This window comes from Hemitrygon akajei, chromosome 4 (genome assembly GCF_048418815.1).
Source record: "Hemitrygon akajei chromosome 4, sHemAka1.3, whole genome shotgun sequence".
Taxonomy (NCBI): Eukaryota; Metazoa; Chordata; class Chondrichthyes; order Myliobatiformes; family Dasyatidae; genus Hemitrygon; species Hemitrygon akajei.
Window position 1 is genome coordinate 131,758,041 of NC_133127.1, and position 13,089 is coordinate 131,771,129.

The window sequence follows — 13,089 nt, forward strand, 5'->3', positions numbered from 1 at the left end:
TGTGTCATTTGTGTTTGCCCTCCTGATTATTGGTGTGTGATGGTGCTAGCGACTGCTGTGTGGAGTGAGTCATTTAGCTGGTTTTCTGCACACCAGTGGCTTGGCAGGCTGCTTGTCTCCCTGTTAGCAAATCCCTTAGATTTCCATGCCTGCATGACCTCCCCAGCCTGATGCAGGAGACTAACTGCATTTGAACCCAGTCCGTTGGCAGTGTTCATTGTATCTGAACTCAAAGCCTATCATTGGATGGTGCATTGGTACACAGAGCTAGCAAAGTGGTGTGTAGCCCTTGTCCCAAGGATCCTTGCCTCTGGAAAGTTCTGGGCACTGAAAATATTCAGTAGTGTGGTCTTCCTTAAGTTAGTGGAATCATCAGAGCTTCCTAGGAACATGGTAATTATCTAGAATTCTTTTTTTTTTGGTGATCTACAAAAATATTCACATTGAATATTTGCTAAGTTAACAAATTTCACGTCACATGCTGGTGATAATAAACCTGATTCTGATTCTGATTCTGAATGAATGGAAACTTTTCCCATGTAAATAAAAAAGAAAATTATGGCTGCCTGCTCTCAGGAACAACTTCAGATGAAAATTTGCTTTGAGGGAACGTTGCCTGGGTGAGCCCACTGATGAATTGTAAAGCAGCATATTAGAAGACATCACAGAGATCTGTTACAGTTGCTAAGAAAGATCATGCGATAAAATGTTGAAAGACATTTTGACCTTGACCTCCAGGAGGATGAATCGTGCAGAATGGTGGCAGCTTTGAAAAACCTGGACTCATCAGAGAGATCTTGAAGGATATGGTGTCTTGGGCAGAAGCAGATGTGACAGGAAAGCTGCGGTTATAAGGTTAGAGACTATAAGGGACAATGTGAAAAGTGCTTATGTCTGGAAGGCTTGACCTGACCTTATAATTGCTACAACTTGACCTGATCACTCAAATGACTACTTCAAATAAAATCAGTTTCCGGGTTCCAATTTCACATACAATGAACAATGTTGTCCATTTTCTAGGCTCCGATTTTTATCGTGATATGATTGAAACTCATTTCTTAGTTAGAACCTTAGAGTTTGAGATGGTGGTAATGGACAAATAATGAAACACATGGCCAAGTTATGAAATGCGTTAGAAAAGGCAATTGGAGCTTGAAGATCAAGCAATGCTGATTACTTGATGCTGCGCGACAAGGGGGAGGCGATCCAAAACAATCAGAGAAAACCATGAAGTTTATCAGTATTTTTTGCCAGTATCTTTTTTTCCATGTATCTGTTTTGTCTGCTTAGTCTCATCAAATTAAAACAGTACAATTGAATTACAGATGATAATCTTGAAGCAGTGATAATCTTACAACATTGAAAATAAAGTATGAAATTTCCAAACTGACTTCCAAGAAGTGCTGCAGGATATCTGTAAAAGGCACTACTGGTCATTTTTAAAGTATTAATAATTAAGGTGCATTTTAACTTGTAAAAGTGGTGATTTCTTTAAAATCAATAATAGGATGCAATAATGTCTTGCAATTTCCCCATCATGATCAGCATCATTATGCCTGTTGCCTGCTGGCAATCTCCACAGAAACTATAGTAGTTGAATCTGCATTTTTGTGACTAAAAATAACATCAAGTTAAGAATGGTTAAAATAAAATGTATTTCATCTGCACATTCCTCAAGTATATTTTAAATTGTCATCCTGGCTCTCCTCTCAAAAAAAACTGCACAATTATTGTCCCAAAGCTTCAACGTTGTGAGATTATTTCACCAATTTAAAGATCATTGAGGTGGACAATAATGAAACTACCACTGATTACAATTGTTCACATTGATAATTAATTCCATTAAGAATGTGCCTTCTGTATGTCTGCTAGCAGTATAAAAATCTGCAACATGGACTAATTTGTTTTTTTTATTATCATATAACTTCAACTTTACTGCATCATCTCTGTTGATTCCAGCATTGCTGCAAAGAATAACTGGCTTTTCTGTATAGCTCCTGTTACCAAATTGCTTGTAAACTAAAATATTCATGTTAAGCTAAACAATCTCTCATGACCATACCTTACTGTGCCATTAGCTTACCTAGTTTCACTATCTTTTCCACAATTATAAGTATTTCGAAGGTCAAAGTATACTACCGTGAGATCCATTTTCAGGTGGGCATTCACAGTAAATACACAGAAACTCACTAACATCGATAAAAGGCATCATACTACAAAGATGGAAAACCCACCAATGTACACAAGACAACAAATTGACCAAATACAAAAACAAATAAAATTATAATAAATATTGAGAACATGAGTTGTAGAGTCCAAAGTTTGTGGAATCCGTTCAGTGTTGGGGTGAGTGAAGTTATCCACTCTGGTTCAGCTGCTTGATGGTTGAGGGTTAATAACTGTTCCTGAACCAATTAGTGGGGAACCTGAGGTTGATGGATGTTCACAGTCCAGGGCCCAGGGAGCCTTTTTTGCCAAATTCAGCTTCCTAACATACCAATGGAGTCCTCTAGTGGTCCAAGAGTTGTTTTTGAGTAAGTTAAATCTCCACCCAATACTCCTTGCTCAGTCTCAACTGAACAATAATTGGTCCAAAACCAAAAATAATTAGTCAATTATTTTATCGAGAGAAAACAATGGGATTCATTTCACCTTGATTGAATAATGCATTCTCCTGGTTTGATGAATGTAACTGAAAAATCATCACATGCCTATGAAGTCTCTAAGTTGCAAAAACCAGTATCAATGTAAGAAAGCAGTCAGGCTTGTTAGGAATGGCCAAGGAATGGCAAGAAGATTGACAGTAAGACGGGGTGACTAGAATCCATTCCTCTACTTTAGATTTCTATGACAGATGACCAGTTCATCTACAACTCATTGGTATGCCTTTTTATCTTACAGGAATTGTACCTGTGTTTTGAAAATCATTTGTAATTTGGAAATCTTTTATAAGAAGGAAATCCTCTGAGTTTTAATTGTGTTTTAAATGTCTTCCCTAAATTTTAACGTGTATCACTAAAAATAAATGAACTGTGTTTAAGCTACTTCACTAGCTGAAAGTATCTCCTCATTGATACGGAGTGGGGGGGGGGGGGGAAGAATCCTTTGCTCCTGTAGTGGTTATTGGCAGCTAAACTTGCCATGGAGATTAAACAGGGAAGTCAAGTAGCCTTTCAGTTATAGGTGGCTACTGTATAACCTTCCTTTAGTAAGGGTACAATAGCCATCTATTTTGGATAGTGCTTAAGATCTTCATTTGAGTTCAGCACTTCCTGGTCAGCAAACCCAGTACCATCACAAAGGCTCCTGTACATCTTTCCTGATGGCAGCAGTAAGAAAGGATCATTGCCTGGATGTTGGGTGTCCTTGAAGATAGTTGCTTCTTTCCTGCAACAGTGCTCTTTGAAAATGTGCTCAATAGTAGGGAGGGCTTTTCCTGTGAAGATTTGGACTGTATATACTTCTTTTTGTAAGCTTTTTCCATTCAAGAGCATTGATGTTTCCTTACAGGCCATCATGCGACCAGTCAATATATTTTCCACTACACTTCTATAGAAGTTTGTCAACGTTTTTGAGTCTTTGCAAACCTTGAAGAAAGTAGAAGTTACAATTTAAAGTAGAATTTAAAGTTACTAAACCTGCCCACCTCTGATCCCCAGAAGAGGGACTGGCTCTTGGACCTCTGGTTTCCTCCTCCTGTAGTCAATAAGCAGCTCGTTGATTTAGTTGACATTAAGTTATAGGTTGTTGTGGCATCATTCAGCCAGATTTTCAGTCCCTTCTATATGCTGATTTGTCACCACCTTGGATTTGGCCAGCAACAGTGGTGTCGTCAGCAAACTAAAATGTGGTATTGGAGCTGTGCATAGCCTCACAGTCATAAGTATAAAGCAAGTAGAGCAGAGGTGGGGTAAGCACCCATCTGTATGGTGCACCTGTGCTGTCAGTGATTGTGGAGGAGATATTGTCAATTTGAAATGACTGGGATCAGCAGTGAGGGAATCGACGATCCATTTGCACAAGGGGGTATTGAGGCTTATATCTTGGAGCTTATTGATTAGGTTTGAGGGGATGATAGGGAAGTGGGTTGAATGCAGAGCTGTAGCCAATAAGCAGCATCCTAATGCATGCATCCTCACTGTGCAGATGTTCCAGTGTTGAGAGAAATGGCATCTGCTGTGGACCTGCTGTGATGGTCAGCAAAATGGAGCAGATCCAAGTCACTCCTCAGGCAAGAGTTGACATGTTTCATCACCAGCCTCTCAAAGCTCTTCATCACAGTGGATGTAAGTGCTACTGGGCACTTGTTGCTGAGATTCAGTAGGCTTCCATGTTCTTGGGCAATGGTATAAATGAAGCCTGCTTGAAGACTACCTCAGACTACTGAAGCAAGAGGCTTTAAACATTCCAGCCAATTTATTAGCAGAGGTCTTCAGTATTTGTCCATTTACACCACCTGAACCAGTTGCTCGCTATGGTTTCGCCATCCTGAAGAATGCTTTCACATTGGCCTCAGAGACTGAAATCACAGAGTCCTCAGGGGTTCATGTTTTGTCGGTCAATGCGAGCATAAAAGGCATTGTGCTCATCTGGGAGTAAAATCTTGTTGTCACATACGTTGCTTGGTTTTGTTTTGTAAGAGGTGATAGCATTGAAACCCTGCCACAGCTGGCAATCACCTTTCTGTGATTCAAGTTTGGTCAGGAATCACCACTTTACATGTGAGATGGCTTTCCGAAGGTTAAGCACCCAGCAGCGTTCAACAGCCAGGCTTTAATTGTTCTTGCAAAGGTCTGCATCGTTGTTACTTTAAAGCCTGCCATTTACAATGCTTTAGAAGATTTTGAAATTGAAATAGCCCATTTGCTTCCATTGTTCCCTTTTCTCCAGTATCCATATTGTCCAGTATAATTTATCTATGGTTTGCTTTCTGTTCTAGTCCTGTCATTTTCACTGGTGACTTTTTTGCCACTTGCTTGTGAAATGCATTTTCAATATCCTTTCTAAGAGCTGAAATTGAGCAGTTGATTTTCGATTTATATTCACACCTCTGTCATAACATTGATGAAAGAACAGAAACAATGCAAGTAGTGTAGTGTATTTGTAATCAGACAGGTACAGTATCTGTCATACAGATTCACCACATCGCTGCACAAACACAAAACTTCTCCATTATAAGAGTAATTACAAAATTACCTTCCTGGATGGATACTTACTGCTTGGATGCATATTTTTAAATCAAAAATTGTTCTTGATTAGAATTAACTAACCATTTGATAGTGATGCATAATTGCAGAAGAGGCTGATGTACAGACTCAGTTAATCTCTCATCTAAGGTTGAGTTATTAACTTTTCAGATGCAGCTGACTTTGTTCAAAACTATTGAGAGGGGTATGATTCAAGCCCCATGCCAGCACTTAAACACACAGGCCAGATCACTTAATCTGCTGAGTTACAGAAGAGATGCAGGTACTCACCTATGTCTTTGGTCGGAAAGGTGTGGTACTTGGTAAAAGCATTCACCGGTCATTAACCCTCTAATCGGGTGAATCTGACCACCCGATTCAAGTCAGTTCCTCACTACCTTGCTGAGCTCCGGTTTCTTCTCCCAGTCTTTTCACCAGAAGGTGGCTTATGCTGTTGTTGATACAGGCAAGCATTTCAGTGCAGCTGAGCCATTGAAAGGTCAGAAGCTTCAGGCAGACTAAGAACCAAAGAAGGAATGGGATCACTGGTTCATACTGGCCTTGATGTGGTGGCTAGGGATTACAGATAATTAGAAATTAGACTTCACGCAGTTTTAAACCTAATGCCTTCCATCATAACTTTGTAAATTCTGATTGAACAAAGAAGTGGAGATAGAAGTTGGTCTCTAAGTATCTTAATTTATTAAGTTCTTCCTTCTTCCTGGATATCTCAAGTGACTTCTGGATTGTTGCTTGGATCTTTCACTTTCTTGGGACATTTAACTGAGAGATGATGGGAGAAGGGGAGGCAGAATCATGTGGCTATATAGTTTCATACCTACCCCTCACTCCAAGAAAGGATACAACTGTAAGTAGTCACCAAACTATGTCAGACACCTGTGAGATGGAGAAAATTACAGAACTAGTGCACAGAAGGACCAGTTACAAGAACATGCTGAGGCAGAAGCAGCATCTTCAGCTAACGTGGTTTTCCAATAGGCATCAGAAATGCTGGTATGGATTCCCGAAAGAGTGAATTCCACATTGGTAACAGCAGAGAAATTACAAGAGGTGAAGAATCCAAGGACCAATCAGGAAGCAAACAAGCTAGGGCTCTGGTGCAACCACAACAGCTTGGACTTTGATGCTTTCTAAACCATCGAGATGCATATCAACATGGAGAGAAATATTTCACCTCTCCACTCACTCGTCATCGCTAACTCTACAGTTAGCACCATTTCAACATTCAGGGCATCACTACCTTATGTGGGAGGACCGTATCTCCTTCATTAACAGAACGGCTTGGTATAGGATAACTTCTCATGGCAGTTTCCAAAATCCCATCTTTCCCAGAAGATACTGGTGCAATTCTACACTGCCATCATAGAGAGCATCCTCACATCAGCCATTACTATCCGGTTTGGTGCAGCATCCCCTCATAATATACGAAAATGAGAGATAACAGTCGGGTGAGCGGAAAGGATCATTGGCTTCAGCTACCATCACTGCAGGACATGTTTGTGTCCAGAGAAAAGAAACAGGCAGGAAATACCATTACGAGCCCTAATCACCCCGCAAACTTTTCCAAATGCTCCCTTCTGGAAAGTGCTATAGAGGTTTTAAACAAAAATTTCAAGCCATTTTGAAAGTTTCTTCTGCCGTGCAACTAATCTGGTCAACCATTCTAGTAAGCCACCCCCACCCCCTCTATCTATTATCTTCATCACTGCACTGCTCTGTAGACACTTTAAACCACTTTTTCAATTCTCTTTACATTGTAAAGAAATGCTGTTATTTACTTATGTTTGCACATTTTATTCTATATCTGCCCTTTAACCTCTAACTCTATTAGCTTTACTTATTTATATATAATTATTTATTATTTATAATAGTTGTATGTTATTGTTTTTGATGCAAGTCACACCCTGACCAGTACACCACAGCAAATTCCTAATACATGTAAATACATATGGCAAATAAAGTTGACCCAGATGAGAAGATATTGGTCTCAGAGTAGCAAGATTCAGAGCAATTTTGTGAATCCTACATCATCACTGTAGTTTTCTTTCAAATGAGAAACCAAAACCTTGTCAGTCTATCAAAAAAATCTCATGTCATGTTATGTGTTAAGTGAGAGCATTCTGATAGCAGACCATGATCTTTTAGCACAGTTAGAGTTGGCAGGGATGATGTGGGCATCACTGAGTCGTGGCTGAAAGAAGTTCATAGTTGGGAGCTTAAAATCCAAGGATACACATTGTATCACAAGGACAGGCAAGTAGACAGAAGAGGCGGGATAGTTCTGGTGGTAAAAGTGAAATCAAATCCTTAGAAAGAAGTGACATAGGACTGGAAGCTGTAGAATTCTTGAGGGTAGAGTTGAGAAATTGCAAGGATTAAAAAAAAAACCTAATAGGAGTTATATACAAGTCGCAGAACATTCACCAGGATGTGGGGTACAAATTGCAATTTTGCAAAGGCATGTGTAAAGGGAAACTTAATGAAGGCCATAGTGGGATTTCAATATGCAGGTACAGCAGATTGGGAAAATCAGGTTGGTGCTGGATCCCAAGAGAAGGAACTTGTAGAATTTCTGTGAGATGGCTTTTTAGAGCAGCTTGTGGTTGAGCCCATTAGGGGAATAGCAATTCTGTATTGGGTGTTATGTAATGATCCAGATCTGATTAGGAAGCTTAAGGTAAAGCAGACAGTGATCATAATCTGATAAAATTCATTCTGCAATTTGAGAGAGAGATGCCAAAATCAGATGTATCAGTATTAAAGTGGAGTAATGGAAACAACAGAGGCATGGGAGAGGAGCTCTCTAAGAAAGGATGTGCTGGCATTGGAGAGGGTCCGGAGAAGGTTCACAGAATGAACCTGGGAATGAAAGGGTTAACGTACCACATGCATTTGATGGCCTTGCATCTGTACTCGCTGGAGTTTAGAAGAATGGTGGGGCAGCTCATTGAACCTTATTGAATGTTGAATAGCTTGGACAGAATGGACTTGGAGAGAATGTTTCTCAGGGAGTTTAGAACCAGAGAGAACAGCCTCAGATTACAAGGACGTCCCTTTAAAGTTCAAAGTAAATTTATTATCAAAGTACATGTATGTCACCACATGTTACCCCAAGATTCATCTTCTTGTGGGCATCACAGTAAATGCAAAGAAACCCAATAGAATCAATGAAAAACCACGCACAACAAAGATAGACAAATGACCAATGTGCAAAAGACAGCAAACTGTGCAAGTACAAAAATAAATAAATAAGCAAGCAATAAATATTGAGAACATGAGTTGAAGAGTCCTTGAAAGTGTGTCCATAGATTGTGGGATCATTTTGGTGTGAGTGAAGTTATCCCCTCTGATTGAAGAGTCTGATGGTTTCGGAGGTAATAATTGTTCCTGAACCTGGAGGTGTGGGAACTGAAGCTCCTGTACCTCTTACCTGACAGCAGCAGCGAGAAGAGAGCATGGCCTGCATGGTGGAGATCCTTGATAATGGATGCTGCTTTGCCACTACAGTGCTCCTTGTAGATCTACTCGGCGGTGGGAAGGGATTTACGCATGATGGACTGAGCTGTGTTCATTACTTTTTGAAGGTTCTTCCGTTCAAGGGCCTTGGTGTTTCCATACCAGGCTGTGAGAACAGGGATGAGGAAGAATTTATTTAGCCAGAGGTTGATGAATCTGTGGAATTCATTACCACAGATGGCTATGGAGGTCATGTCATTGAGTATATTTAAAACAGAGGCTAACAGGTTCTTCATTTGTAAGTGTGTCAAAGGTTACAGGAAGAAGGCAGGAGAATGGGGTTGAGAGGGATAATGAATCAGCCATGATGGAATTGGCCTAATTCTGCTTCCATGTGTTACGTTCTTATGGCCTTGTGATATATGATATTAAAGCAACCAGTGAAGGAGTAGAGCTTTGAGGCTTTGACTCGAGAGGCTTCGATGAGAAGAGGTGGAGGACGAGTTTGTTCCCAGTTAATCTTTACAATGCCTCCTGAGACGGTGATGTGCCTCTCCTGTGAGATGTGGCAGTCTTGGGGGGATCTCCCCTCTCCCGCAGAGTCACATCTGCCAGAAGTGCATGCAGCTGGGCGATCTGGAAGACCGTGTGAGGAATCTGGAACAGCAGCTGGATGACCTTCGACTCATAAGGGAAAATGAGGCAGTCATAGATGAGAGCTACAGGGAGATAGTCACACCTAAGCTGCCGGAAGCAGGTCATTGGGTGACAGTCAGAGGGGGGAAAGCGAAGGTGAGTAGACAGGTAGTGCAGAGCACCCCTGTAGCCATTCCCCTGAATAGTAAGTTTACCGTCCTGGATACTGTTGGTGGGGACGACCAACCAGGTGTGAGCCACGGTGGCAGGGCCTCTGGCACTGAGTCTGACCTTGTGGTGCAGAAGGATGGGACAGAGAAAAAGAGAGCTGTCATCATTGGAGACTCTATAGTCAGGGGAGGAGACAGGAGATTTTGTGGACATGAGAAGGACACCCACATGGTTTGTTGCCTCTCGGGTGCTAGGGTCGGGGATATCTCTGACCGGGTGCATGACATCCTGGTACGAGAGGAAAAGCAACCAGAAGTCATGATACATGTTGGGACCAATGACATAGGCAGGAAGAGGGATGAGGTCCTGAAGTGTGAGTTTCGGGAACTAGGCAGAAAGCTGAAGAACAGGACCTTAAAGGTGGTGTTCTCAGGATTGCTGCCCATGCTACGTGATAGTGATGGTAAGAATTGCAGGAGATGGCAGTTGAATGCGTGGCTGAGGAGTTGGTGCATGGGGCAGGGTTTTAGATTTTTGGATCATTGGGATCTCTTCTGGGGAAGGTGGGACCTGTACAGATTAGATGGGTTGCACCTGAACTCGAGGGGGAGCAATATCCTTGCAGGTAGGTTTGCTAGCATGGTTTGGGAGGGTTTAAACTAATTTGCAAGGGTGATGGGACCCAGAGCGATACAGCAGTGAAAGAAGTGCATGGAGTAAAGCCAGATCTAACATATAGAGAGGCTTTGAGAAAAGAGCAGCAGAATAAAGGGTATAAAGGTAGTAAGGTAGAAGGGCTAAAGTATGTGTACTTCAATGCAAGAAGCAACAGGAACAAAGGTGATGAACTGAGAGCTTGGATACATACATGGAATTATGATGTAGTGGCCATTATGGAGACTTGGCTGGCACCAGGGCAGGAATGGATTCTCAATATTCCTGGATTTCAGTGCTTTAAAAGGGATGGGGGGGGGGGGGAAGGGAGGAGGGGTGGCATTACTGGTCAGGGATACTATTACAGCTACAGAAAGGGTGGGTAATGTAGCAGGATCCTCTTTTGAGTCAGTATAGGTGGAAGTCAGGAACAGGAAGGGAGCAGTTACTCTACTGGGGGTATTCTATAGGCCCCCTGGTTGCAGCAGAGATACCAAGGAGCAGATTGGGAGGCAGATTTTGGAAAGGTGCAAAAATAACAGGGTTGTTATCATGGGTGACTTTAACTTCCCTAATATTGATTGGCACCTGATTAGTTCCAAGGGTTTAGATGGGGCAGAGTTTGTTAAGTGTGTCCAGGATGGATTCCTGTCACAGTATGTTGACAGGCCGACTAGGGGGAATGCCATGCTTGATCTAGTATTAGGTAACGAACCGGGTCAGGTCACAGATCTGTCAGTGGGTGAGCATCTGGGGGACAGTGATCACCGCTCCCTGGCCTTTAGCATTATCATGGAAAAGGATACACTCAGAGAGGACAGGCAAATTTTTAATTGGGGAAGGGCAAATTATGAGGCTATAAGGCTAGAACTTGCGGGTGTGATTTGGGATGACGTTTTTGCAGGGAAATGTACTATGGACATGTGGTCGATGTTTAAGGATCTCTTGCAGGATGTTAGGGATAAATTTGTCCCAGTGAGGAAGATAAAGAATGGTAGGGTGAAGGAACCATGTGTGACAAGTGAGGTGGAAAATCTAGTCAGGTGGAAGAAGGCAGCATACATGAGGTTTAGGAAGCAAGGATCAGATGGGTCTATTGAGGAATATAGGGTAGCAAGAAAGGAGCTTAAGAAGGGGCTGAGAAGAGCAAGAAGGGGGCATGAGAAGACCTTGGTGAGTAGGGTAAAGGAAAACCCCAAGGCATTCTTCAATTATGTGAAGAACAAAAGGATGACAGTAGTGAGGGTAGGACCGATTAGAGATAAAAGTGGGAAGATGTGCCTGGAGGCTGTGGAAGTGAGTGAGGTCCTCAATGAATATTTCTCTTCGGTATGCACCACTGAGAGGGAACTTGATGACGGTGAGGACAATATGAGTGAGGTTGATGTTCTGGAGCATGTTGATATTAAGGGAAAGGAGGTGTTGGAGTTGTTAAAATACATTAGGATGGATAAGTCCCCGGGGCCTAATGGACTATTCCCCAGGCTGCTCCAGGAGGCGAGGGAAGAGATTGCTGAGCCTCTGGCTAGGATCTTTATGTCCTCGTTGTCCACGGGAATGGTACCGCAGGATTGGAGGGAGGCGAATGTTGTCCCCTTGTTCAAAAAAGGTCGTAGGGATAGTCCGGGTAATTATAGACCAGTGAGCCTTATGTCTGTGGTGGGAAAGCTGTTGGAAAAGATTCTTAGAGATAGGATCTATGGGCATTTAGAGAATCATGGTCTGATCAGGAACAGTCAGCATGGCTTTGTGAAGGGCAAATCGTGTCTAACAAGCCTGATAGAGTTCTTTGAGGAGGTGACCAGGAATATAGATGAGGGTAGTGCAGTGGATGTGATCTTCATGGATTTTAGTAAGGCATTTGACAAGGTTCCACATGGTAGGCTTATTCAGAAAGTCAGAAGGCATGGGATCCAGGGAAGTGTGGCCAGGTGGATTCAGAATTGGCTTGCCTGCAGAGGGTCGTGGTGGAGGGAGTACATTCAGATTGGAGGGTTGTGACTAGTGGTATCCCACAAGGGTCTGTTCTGGGACCTCTACATTTTGTGATTTTTATTAACGACCTGGATGTGGGGGTAGAAGGGTGGGTTGGCAAGTTTTCAGACAACACAAAAGTTGGAGGTGTTGTAGACAGTGTAGAGGATTGTCAAAGATTGCAGAGAGACATTGATAGGATGCAGAAGTGGGCTGAGAAGTGGCAGATGGAGTTCAACCCAGAGAAGTGTGAGGTGGTACACTTTGGAAGGACAAACTCCAAGGCAGAGTACAAAGTAAATGGCAGGATACTTGGTAGTGTGGAGGAGCAGAGGGATCTGGGGGTACATGTCCACAGATCCCTGAAAGTTACCTCACAGGTAGATAGGGTAGTTAAGAAAGCTTATGGGGTGTTAGCTTTCATAAGTCGAGGGATAGAGTTTAAGAGTTGTGGGGTAATGATGCAACTCTATAAAACTCTGGTTAGGCCACACTTGGAGTACTGTGTCCAGTTCTGGTCACCTCACTATAGGAAGGATGTGGAAGCATTGGAAAGGGTACAGAGCAGATTTACCAGGATGCTGCCTGGTTTAGAGAGTATGGATTATGATAAGAGATCAAGGGAGCTAGGGCTTTACTCTTTGGAGAGAAGGAGGATGAGAGGAGACATTATAGAGGTGTACAAAATATTAAGAGGAATAGATAGAGTGGATAGCCAGCACCTCTTCCCCAGGGCACCACTGCTCAGTACAAGAGGACATGGCTTTAAGGTAAGGGGAGGGAAGTTCAAGGGGGATATTAGAGGAAGGTTTTTCACTCAGAGAGTGGTTGATGCATGGAATGCAATGCCTGAGTCAGTGGTGGAGGCAGATACACTAGTAAAGTTTAAAAGACTACTAGACAAGTATATGGAGGAATTTAAGGTGGGGGGTTATATGGGAGGAAGGGTTTGAGGGTCAGCACAACATTGTGGGCCGAAGGGCCTGTAATG